We start from the raw sequence: 12,197 nt of genomic DNA, 5'->3' as shown, positions 1-12,197 counted from the left end.
ACTAATCCTACTTATAAAACGATTACTGCAGAGAGGAGAGATCGAAAGGTTAATTTATTGGAGGAACTCTCACTAGCCATTAGTAAAATGTGTAGGTTAATACAATTCCAGACATAAATCAATTTTCTATATAAAACAACACATTAGAGCATGCCGGTCCAACCTCTGCTTCCAGGGAAGACCTTCTGAGGTTGGTTTGTTATGTTGTAGCAAAATATGCTTGACTAGTCTCAATGGACTCAACGCATACTACTGTTTTGAGACTGCTAAGAAATCCTTGACTAATTTTTCTGGGATCTAAGGTCCACCTCCCCACCCCATGGATTGCTTATTTAAATAAATTCAAACAAAACGTAAAAATAAATAAACCAAAAATATATGCCAGGATGCTTGTCTTGAACGATGAAGCTACTTTACATAAACTCATCTGTGTGATTTAGGAGTCTCATCCTGATGAAAATTAACAGCCTAAAGCTCTTGAAGCACTTTTGAAAATGTTGCCTATGACCACTCAGATATGAATCCTCTGAGACGACCTGCTTGTCTAGGTTACAATTCTCTACACTGAAAAGTAATTATACTCAGGTTGGCTTTTGTAGGTAAGGACTGTAATTTAGAATTTCAGCAATAATGACTATAAATTGCAACTGACTTTAGGGTGTTAACGATATGAAGTGCTCATCCATGTCATGCTAGAATATAACTTCTCTTATGTACAAATCTTGATGCTTTGTCCTTGAAGTGTTTCATTCTAAAATGAATAAATATGATTTGTTATAAGCCAAAACAGATCTCATATCTTTATTACTGTAACCTACTTCTACTAACAGATCCTTCCAGGATTTGCCTAACAGAAAAGGCTATACCTGCAATATTGAAATACCCAATGGAAGCATAGCATGGCAATAATTAGTGGTTTTATTTGGGAACTTATGTATGTTAAGTTTTGAAAATACGTAAAGAATTTTTTTTTTTTTCTCTTCTGAGCAGTTGCAGAATGTCCATAGTTTGCTTCCATTTCTAGAAGAAAGCAAGAACTAAAATATCAAAATGGTCTACAGTGGACATTTTTAATGCTGTTTGGCTTTACTAATTTTTAAGCACTCATTAGTTTAAGAATTTGGATTCATGGCGCTACCCTACTTGCTTCAGTTAAAACAGGAAATTCGACTATCAGAACAATGATCTTGCTCATATTTCAGCAGTTCTTAGATGTTACCTACAAAACTGGTACTTCATACTACTTGTTCACAAAGAAATCATTTATAACTCTAGACAAGGCAAAGAGAAAGGGGACAAAGGACAGACAAATAAAAGATACAACATATACCCTTTTTATAGAGAAGCACCTGAAGCTTAAGTGATAGTATTTTCAAACAGTCTCAATGACACACTGCCAAAGGATGCATCTACCTGTGTCCATGCAGTTAGATCTGGACTCCTCTGCCTTTACCCAAAGCTAGGTAACTGATAGATCACTCCAAAATGCACGGTATTTCAGCATATGTCCCTTAGCAGAATATATTTGCATTGACACACAAGCATACTTTGAAGCTGGATCCATTTAGTCAACTCAGAATGTGAGTAGAGGAAGCTGGGTCAATTTGTATCCATCTCTAGAGACACACATCCAGGCTCTGAGTAACTAAATCCTAATGCACTATGTCGTTGTGAATTGTTAGCTTTCTATTTCTGCATATCCATCCATAAATTCAGGCTGTCTTCTGGTTAAAATAACCTACATTCAGTCAAAAAACACATCAAAAAAGGAATGCTCTAGGTGAGCTGCTCAATGTTTCTGAATTCCAACATTTTTTTTCCCTTTGGATCTCTTTCTCTGCAAGGCCAGAGTTACGTGGGAACAAAGTAGACTCTTGTACATAAACAAACTCTCACAGATTTGTGACTTGAAATGATTTGAACAGCTTACCCAACAATGCAATCTTCAGAGATGAAGTTTTCATAAATATCATAAATTTTGACAGACATACAGTAATCCATGTCCAAGTGTGAAAACAAATTGCAAAGACTCCAAAAAAACAGGCAGTTAAAGGGCAAATTACTAGTCTCTATGCGGCGCTAAGTAGTATGAAAACAGGTAAGTCACAGAACATAAAAGAAAAATAAGGAACACAATTTCTGATGAGATGACTCCTGGGCAGATATCTCCTACGCTGCACACACCATCACCTCCTTTCCATTAGTGAGTGATTGCCAGCAAAAAATAATCCCTCTGTACTCTAAAAATCAGTAGTAAAATGAGAAGAACAGAGCCAACATCCTGTGGAAAATGGGAACAGGAAAATAGGTCACCACAAACATAATTTTCTGGTTTTATTTACGTGCAAAATATTGGACATATATATATATATAAAAGCTTATATGAAACCTTTGACATGACATGCATTTTGAAAAACACCCAGTCTGTTATGCTCTGAAAGGAAATTCTCCTATTCCATTTGTACAAAGCCACATTCATGCAAGAAAAATTCAAGCAGCTCTCCCAATACCTACACTTAAGAAGGCTCTATTTAGTTATTAGGTTAGGAATAACGTCATGGGAAAGGGAAAGAACTATATTGTACTTAAAGGAAACACTACAGTCCTAAAATAACAAGAAAATGACAAGTTGCTATGAGAGGAACACAGACCATATTTACAAATCTGGAAAAAAGAGCACAGAAAAAAGACAAAGTACAAACTAAAAAAAAACCTTTTGCATCATAATACGGATAACATTGTAGAATTTGTGGAAATGTGTCACTGTTAAGAAAAAAATCCTCAGTGTAAGCATATACAGGTGTAACACTTCTCAAAAAAATACAAACTCAAGATAAGCAAAATTTGAACCATTCCAATAATGGACAATATAAATGGTGCCTGTTAAAAGAAATTGAACCCAGTGGACCCCAGGACCCCAGGGAGATCTGAAGCTGCTGTGGTTCCCTGCTCAAGATTCAGCCAGTAATAAGGCTGAGCATATTTCCCCAACACACATATGCGAGTAGACATGATTGACCACCAGCAGATAAACGTAGGCAGCAGTGCCTTTAAATGCACCAGATACACACAAACAGTACTCCTATAAATGACAGAAATGCCCTAATCTTCACCAGGGTGGCCCAGACCTGATCCCTCCAATATTCAGCTCCAAGACCAGCCAGACAGACTATTTGGCAGCTAGTCTGACTTGAGCTCACTAACATCTCACACACACACAAAATAGGATGAACACTCACACAGTTCTCTCTATGGATAGAAACACGAAATTTACCAAGAAACGAGGACAGACTGCGCCACGATCATGGACAGGAGACAGACAAGTGTACTGACCTGCAGCTTGTTTACATAAGACTGCTCTCTATAACTGCCCCTCTTCTCCATTTCTTCCTTTCTTTTCTGATGTTTTATCCTTCTCTTAAGCAGCCTATAACAAGTTTTGCACATTCCTATAATGGCCTCAAGCATCCCATGAGAAATTTTACACACAATGATCTCCCTCAAATATCCTATGGTAAGTTTGCTCTTTCGCATCAGATCACAGAATCACAGAATCATAGAATGGTTAGGATTGGAAGAGACTTTAAAGATCATCTAGTTCCAATCCCCCTGCCATGGGCAGAGACACCCGCCACTACACCACGTTGCTCAAAGCCCCATCCAACCTGGCCTTGAACACTTCCAGGGATGGAGCATCTACAACTTCTCTGGGCAACCTGTTCCACTGCCTCACCACCCTCTGAGTGAAGAATTTCTTCTTTACATCTAATCTAAATCTATCCTCTTTCAGTTCAAAGCCATTGCCCCTTGTCCTATCACTACATGCCCTTGTAAAAAGTCCCTTTCCAGCTTTCCTGTAAGCCCCCTTTAAGTACTGGAAAGCTGCAATAAGATCACCCCGGCACCTTCTCTTCTCCAGGCTGAACAGCCCTAACTCTCTCAGCCTGGGACTGTTCAGCCTGAGATCCAGGATACTCTAATTTCTCTTCTATTTCTCTTGACCTATTACAAAGTTGTGGTTGATTCTGCCCAAGGTCACACTTGCCTGGTACCTTTAACAGCCCGTCCAGGAGCTCTAGTCTTTGGTATGGACTTCATTACCTACTGCTGCCTTAGAGTTTCTGTATACGTGCCTTCAGTTTTTTGCTTTTCCTGTTTGTCTTGGCCTTTTAAGCAGATATTCTTACAAAATAGATGTCCTGCATTGCAGCTATCCTTACAGAATTGTGCCTGACATTCAGCCTAATCCTATCCTTTTCTCTGTTCCTCTCACTTCTTTATGAGTAGATTTAGGTGTTTTGGAGAAATTGAAAACTGATCAGAAGACAAGAAGGAGAGGGATATATTCTGCAACACCAATCTTGCTGCATATCCATGTCCTTTTGCTATTCATCATGTTTATTTTTATATTTTCTCAATCTTTAAAGAACAAGGACCACTTCATAAAGATGCATGAGAGAAACTTTAGTTGTCTTCTTCTTTTTAACAATAAACAACAATGCTGATTATTTGCTGCTAGTGAATCAGATTATTTAAATATTGAATTCTGCTGCTTACCTTTTACAAAATTGCTATGAAGGCTCGAGGTTTGCTCAAATGCCACAGAAATTTTAGACTCCAAAAAAGAGAACTGGTTCTGTGTTATATTAACCATATTGTTTGTGTCTCTGCTTCTTTTTCCACATTCATAAAGAACTCCAAAAAAATTACATGACAGGAATTTTTACACACCATTTCCACAAATGCTACAAATCGTGTATCGGTTTTTGCTTTGCAGTGAGCCTGTTTTCTGCCAAACCCTCTATAGACAAATGAAAAGGTTTCTTATCCTGAAAATAAACTTAAAAACAACCTACTTGCAAAAAACCACTGGAATCTGTCTTCTTACTCATTTAAAATAAAATTTAAAAATCCTTACTATATTGAATCTCTTCTATGGATTGTTCAAAGACCTCAGTTTTACATCAAGCATAAATGTTCATTAGCCAGGTTGTCTAAAAGTGATAGAAGTCTAAAGATCAGAAAAGCTTGTTTGCCATAGTATGATCCCTATGAGAGTCTTAGATGCTGCAATGGATTAAATGGCTGAGGCTGACAACTGTAATTTTTCATTAAGTAGCTTGCCTAAAAATAAATAAAATGCAATAAAGAGATACATAGAGACTTCAATCTCAGGCATATTAGTAAAACCTGCTGTTAAAAATATCTGATCTTATGTAGATTTCTAATACAGAACTTACAAAAAAAAAAAAAACCCACAATAAAACTGTGATTCAAATGGCTTTGCTTGACATCCAACAAGTCCAAAAAATGCTCCATGTTTTCTGACATGTCCAACTGTTGTCTCATAAAAAATGTAGTAGTGAACAACTTTATAACTACTATGTAAAACGTTTTCTAGCTTTGACGTGCATTCAGAGTGACTGTGGGTCACTAGATTTTTCCAGGTGGATTCTTAATTTCTGAAGGTTAGTGTCGTTTTCAGTTTCTTTTCTTGTATGTTTTTGAAATGTATTAAGTAACAAGCGTCAGACTACCTTCAATTTCTTTCCTATGTGAATTATTGCTTCAACATCTGTTGTAGTATTTATTCTAGAAGTGACTGATAGAAGATTGCTACTGATTTCTATATGCTTTGGATGCCTCAAAATTTGGGCATGTTTACAGTGGGAAAGGCACATTTATTTGCTTTTGAGAAAGAATATTAGTATTGCAGAATTCAAAACTACCAAACCTTTTACCCAGACTGCTCAGCTATTGACCTGACAATAACTATTGCTAGGACAAGTCATCCTTACTCTATGGAATATTTTGCAAAGTGTAATTAAGTGTTCAGTGTCGATATCTAGTACTGTCCCTCTCTCATTTACTAATGCAATAAGCACTATGTATAGCACGCAGAAGAAAACAGTCTAAGCGCCTGTCTTTTCTACACACAGTGAACATTTAGTTATGACAGATAATACGTAACAACTTCAGCAGAAGGTAATGAGTAATGCCTACTTTGGCATCCTTTGGCACATGTTGATTAAATAATGTATGCTGTAAAGGGGCCATATGGTTTTGCCTCAGAGAAGAAAACTCAATCCATGTCTCCCACAGTCTTGCTACGTACTCCTACCCCTGAACTCCTGAAGCAGCAGAAGTCTTGCCTTCAAAACAATTATGTTTATTTGTATATTTATTTGTGAGTTGGAGCATTCTGGCAATGCCAACAGTCTTGCAAGCAAGAAAGGCTGAGAAATATTTAACTCATGCAGCTAAAGAAAGCTTAGGCAGTTGCTGCCTGATGGCATTGTTGCCTCCAAACAGGCTCTTGAGGCAAGCAAAAACTTCAACTCTGAACACAAAAGGATTATGAATTGGTCTGCATTGCACCAGAGAGACCACAATTTACTAGATGGGCTCTAGAAGCAGTGTAAGAGTAGTGTTTCCATGGCACTTCACTCACAGAGCTGAGGGCCTGCAAAAATGGCTGCTGCTGTTGGGTTTTAGCAGATCCATGGCACCTGCTCTTGGTCTTTGCACTGCCCAGGTCTTCATACCAGAGGATATCCTTCTCACATACGTGTGGTTGAAGAGTCTCCGCACCCATGATCTCTTTGATGCGTCTTAGCAATAACAGTCTGGTGACCTAAATTTTATATAAAGAAAGCATTTCCTATAGGCCCAAAGTCTGCATAAAGTTTGTATGAGTGATTCATTCTTTTAGTCCAATTAAATACCAAACATGTGGAGAGATCAGCAAAACGAAGTGTTTATTGCATAGCCTGTGTCTGTTTTCTAGACTTCATCTTTCAGGACCATTACTCCATTTTTTTTTCTTGTTTTTTTTTTTTTTTTTTAGCAGCATGTGTGAAACTGGGCCACGATAGGGCTTGAAGACTCTCAATATCCTCAAAAGATGAAAAAATAATAAATTAAACCATTAAGGATATTAATAAAATACTTTAAAAAACTATTTTAGGTTTCACTTAGTTGAACCACACATTCCATATTGCAATGCTCTGGGTAAGATTTTCAAACTCTCAGCTTTTCAGTGGAGAACTCATGCACTGACTCAAAGACAATCCCTGTATAGAAATCAAAAATGACTAAATGCTACATTCAGCTGGGACTACCTTGATGTATTTTTTAAAGGCTTAGTACAATCCACTTCAGTAAATGACTTTCAGCTACTACTGTAGAACTATAAAAGAATAATCAAAACTTTTTTCCCACAAATATTTTTGGTTTTGAGCAATGATTATTTATGTTATGTATCTGTCTACTTGCATACTCAAGTTGTCACTCACTGTTCTACAATATATGCCTTCTTATGTATTGTCACTGTTACATCAAACTAAGCAACTGATGTTGTTTTTTAAAAATCACAAATAAAGATTAGCAATGGAGTGAAATATATCAGTGACTCGATAGATTCTAAAATATGCTTGATATTCACAATGAAATTAAAAACTTTATACGGAAATATTATTTTAATATTCACATCATATGTTAGTACACTTAAATATCATTGAATATTATTTTAGTCGAGACAGGACCAATGATTTTATTTCTCTGACAAATTGTCACTATGTGCAGTCAGGCAAATGAGTTTCTTGTTGCAAATTCAGAAAGTAACTAAATTATGATGTTAATGACTTCAAAACCAGGAAAATGTTGCTTTCAGCTTCACTGATGTAATGGAAAGTAAAGCAATAACTTTGCATAGAAAGAAACACAAAACATACCGGCAAGCTAAGACCATGTAGTGAAAAGGTGGTATGATAATAAGGGATTAATGGCAATGCATTTTATATGATGGTAAATTATTGCCTGATGAAGCCAACATTGAGTTAAGTAAGTTGTTCTAAATAAAGGCAGTAAGTAGAGCTTACTAGAAAATGATTTGATTTCCTGACAGTTTTCAAAATCCAGATTTGTTTTATTCTGCTTTGGCATGAAAACAAGCCTTTAAAATAATACTGCAAAATGGAAGTGTGTCAAAATATCTGCTTCATATTGAAAAGGTCAACTTTTTGATGTAAGTCTTTCTCTCCTGAGTGTTCTTTTTTGGTCAAAACCTTTACACTGAAAAATTTGCCTCTGGAATATTTCCGAAAAGTGTTTTGGTTTCAGCAAAACATCTTGCTCAAATGTGATTGTTCCGTAAGTAGCCAAAATAGTGAACTCTGGTGTCCTAGAGATTTGTGGTTCTCTGCCTCTAAAGTCCCTCTCATTCACCCCACCATACTAAGTGTGACATCCATACTAAGACACAGAACACTTTGTTGTTTCATGCGAATTTTCTGTCCTGTATTGCATCTGCCCAGGTGACCGGCTGACTCACTGCTACCAGCAGAAATGAATGATCACAGAGTTCTCAAAATTTTTATTTCAAAGAACGAGGAATTGAGTTTCTCTCTTCAAAAATCTATTTACAGGGGTGGAGAAAGGGGACAAGGAAGGATTTATCTTTGAGGGGTTTTTTTGTGGTAGTGTGTTAAGACTGGTGAGAATTTATTATGAGTGACCTATAGACAGACAGCATGATCACACAAAAAGGCAAAGTAGGGGAAAAAAGATACGTGAAGAATATTCTTATTTTATCATTAATAAATCCATTATTACACCTTAACGTCATGTGCTAAGAAAAAAATTTGGCTTGATTATTACACAATTTATGGTTAAATGCTAAAGTAATACTGCAAAAACATTCAGTAAAATGATGAGTTCTGGATTTTACTTGGCAGTAAGCAAGTATAATGAACTTCACTCACAGTACAGTTATGGGAAAGGTATTTATATTTGTGTACTACTCAAAACATTGATATCTCTTTATATTTTGAAGATGATATTTGGCTCCCTGAAGAAAGCAGTGAAGTGCCGTAAGCACAGACGTATCTATATAGCTGGTCTTATCTGATGGGGACTGTCTTATCCGTGGCTGATCATATCTTTAAACACCAGGCACTAGTTGGTATCAGAATTATGGCTTAATGTCTCAGTCAAATCTATGCCACACTAGAATGACATACACTGCACGTATATATTGCTTAAGTGATGTGAACCCGCAAGTTTCCCTGACTGTATTTAAATTATATCTGTGGCTAATCAACAATTTTGTAATGAAGATTTTGTTGCTTCACTTACTCATAAAAGCCACTCTTGCTGTAGAAAACCTATTTGGCACTTTTCTTAGGTCCTTAATAAACTTTTCCGTACTGGAATGGAAAAAAAAAAATAAACAAAAGATCAGTGGCTTGAAGTCAGGACAGCTAGTGGGGAAAGGTTTTTTCACAATAAGTACTTTAACCAGTGTACCTGGTATGTAGTAAGCAGTCCAAAAGAATACTGTGTTGGCTTTTGTGCCATCAGTAAAACATTCATCGGGCAAGAGAGACAAGGAAGCTCTGTAGTCCAGAAGCTGGAGGGAGATGTAAGACAGTCTGAGGGGATTTAGGAAAACAAAGTTTGTACTTTTGTCTCAGTAAACATTCAATTAATTTTATGAAACAGAATAGCTCTGAGTGAAGATTAAAGGAATTTTACTGTGAATGTCTATCTACCACAGAAAAGCTTGGTGGATGTGCAAGAAAGATATTTGAATACACGTCTTTCACATCCCAAATTAATGCCCCATAAACCATGCCTATGGCTTTTCTGAGAAAAGAATCTCTTTTTCCTCAGAGAATAGTTCCAGACTCACACAAGAAATAATTTCAAAATATTTTGTGAGATAGAAAGAAACATTTTCACCTGGTTCTATACATATAAACACACACAGTCATGTCACTGGTAACATCTGAAATAGCAGCCCATATGTTCTCTAACCAAACACAGACACCTCTCAGACGTAGCCCCTAACAACAGTGTGATCATATTAAGACTGTCACATGTAGAGCTCTGTGTTTCAGCTATATTTAGCACAGCATCACTTCTGTAAGCTTTATGTATAGGAAAGAGATTTGTTTTTCCCTTGCTTATTTTCAGCACTGCATGCCACACAGCAGCAAACTAACACTTCATGCAAGCGGTTTTTTTTATTGGTTCAGATGATGAAACAGCAGCATTAAATATAAATGGGAAAGAATGGTGCATAGCTTAGATTCAGCACAGAAATAAGCAAATCATGGAGTGCTCCTTGAGCTCAGCTTCCCATGTGTTCAGTGGATCTGTGAGACACTGCAAGCTGACAGATGAAATCATTTGCCTCATAAATCATGAATGGAGCTACAGTAAGATGAATTATATGCAAAATAGCAGACAAAAAATCAACAATACATGACATATTGAAGCAATAAGAATTCTGCAGTAGATTAGGGAACTCACTGAAAAAAAAATAGGGCATCTGCACTTCAGAATATAACAGAAGGAGATGTGATAAACTATGCTTAGATGAGTATTAAATACATTCAAGCCATAATATGGGATATAATAGAAGATGATTGCTAATTCCAGAAGGTTGGTGATTCCTGCATATATTCCTTTTAAAAACTTGTGGGTCTAGCCTGTTGTGTTAATGTCCGTTCATAGCCATTTTGTCAGCTGCTGGAAGCATATTGAGATACCTTTACCAGTATCTATCTCCTGTACAGGAGTAGAAAATTCAATAGGAATACTGTTTTAATCTGAAATATTAGCAGTATATTTCAGACTAATATCCTAAGACCCGATTCAGCAAAATATCCATATATTGTTTGGTCACACATGCAGCCCGTTTTCTCTAAGCTGGTATGCCTAACTGTAGTTATACCAAAAGATTTGTTTACTATAGTTTCTGTGAGAATAAAACATTTGTTTGCTGAATGTAGTGTAAATCCAGAAGTGGGGCAATACAGTTTTTCCTGTACTGAGGTATGAGGCAGCACCTTGGAGCTGTACTTAAGACCTGCTGAAGACAGAGTGCAGCATTTTTCACCTCTGCATTTTCCAGGAAAATGTGCTGCTACTTCTTCTACGTGTGCTGCTACCGCAGTGGTGCTGGGGCCCCACTTCCATAGAGGTTGCTGTATGTGCATCCATTGTTCATGTTCAACATGTCATCTGCATGTCTGGGGCAATATGTGCTTGCCACTGCTTTTGTTTAAAGTTTGTCTTTTGTCTGAGAAACGCGAGAGCTTAAGTCACTATGAAAAAAACGGAGAAGCTAGCATCCCTTTTCTGTATGAATGACATGCAACACTGGCAGATGGCTACAATCCTGTTGGAGCTGGTGGAAGTAGAAGTCCTTCTAAAATGAGGATAAATGTTGCTCGCTTCTTCCCAGTCCTTCCTTGAGTAAGCAATCAGGCAATCAACCAGACGCAGCCTGGTCATGAGTCCGAGCTCTGGGAGCAGAAGAGCTGGGCTAAATCCTGAACGCTGTCGCATTGCCATAGCTTTCTGGACAGGATTTGAAACTTGTAAAATATGCTCCTTCACCAAGCTGAGGGTCACTCCAGCTCAGAGAGGGCAGGAAGGTAGCTGATACTGAGGGAGAGGAGGGGGACCTTCAGGGGGGCAACCACAAGCCAGAGAAACCTCCTTGAGGTGGACAGATGGACACAGGACATCCTGCACCGCTGTGGGGTGAGGCCCCACGACCATGGGGCTGAGGCCAGGCCAGAGGAGCAGCTCTGAAGAGAAGGCTCTGGGTCAGCAGGGCGAAGCAACAAGGAGTGTCCCAGATCCCTGGACCTCTCTGCTTTTCCCAGTTAAAGCCTCTTTCAGGCCAGAGGTCCCCCCACAAGAGACAGAGCAATAATTGGCCACAAGTGTTGGCCACAAGTGTTGTCCACCACAGCAGCAGCCTTCTGATGTCACCAGCCAGTGGACAGCATAAGTTTTTTATAAACAAACAAGATTTCATCTAGAGCAATACAGTCATCTTTAATTTGTTTTTTGTTAATATAAACAGCCCATAATACCCCAAACACTCTTTAAACCTCTTAGTCAAAATGTTTAGGTATGTTCAGGCAAAAGCAGTCCTGGGGGCATCAACTGTAGTACGCAAAAGAATAATAAGCTACTGTTATTCTTATATTAACCCAACACAGGAAGGGGAATGGGAAAGGAGAGGCCCAGTTAGACTCCTTCATTAACATTATCTTAACCAAAGACAACAAGGTTGCCTTTGAATCTGATGGGAGATGTTTCTTACCTACTGCCTCACTTCCATGTCTGTTAATCTGGAATGTCTCTGTGGAAGTTAACAGAAATACACATTTGTGAGA

The sequence above is a fragment of the Tauraco erythrolophus genome, chromosome 3, assembly GCF_009769465.1.
Source record: "Tauraco erythrolophus isolate bTauEry1 chromosome 3, bTauEry1.pri, whole genome shotgun sequence".
NCBI classification, from domain to species: domain Eukaryota; kingdom Metazoa; phylum Chordata; class Aves; order Musophagiformes; family Musophagidae; genus Tauraco; species Tauraco erythrolophus.
Note: the sequence above shows the minus strand (reverse complement) of the source record.